This window comes from Rhincodon typus, unplaced genomic scaffold (genome assembly GCF_021869965.1).
Source record: "Rhincodon typus isolate 14 unplaced genomic scaffold, sRhiTyp1.1 hic_rhity00015097, whole genome shotgun sequence".
Taxonomy (NCBI): Eukaryota; Metazoa; Chordata; class Chondrichthyes; order Orectolobiformes; family Rhincodontidae; genus Rhincodon; species Rhincodon typus.
Window position 1 is genome coordinate 1 of NW_025980735.1, and position 277 is coordinate 277.

The window sequence follows — 277 nt, forward strand, 5'->3', positions numbered from 1 at the left end:
TGATGCTGCCTAGCCTGCTGTGTTCTTCCAGCTCCATACTGTGTTACTTCCACCATTACTCCCTGTCTCCGGCCATTATGCCAATAATGTATCCAATTGGCAAGCTCATCCTGAATCCCATGTGATATAACTTTACTAATTATTCTATCATGGGGAACCTTGTCAAAGGCTGTACAAAAATCCAAATAAACAACGTCTATTGCTCTGCCGTTAACAATCTTTTTGGTAACTTCCTGAAAAAACTCAATCAGGTTTGTGAGACATGATTTTCCTCATA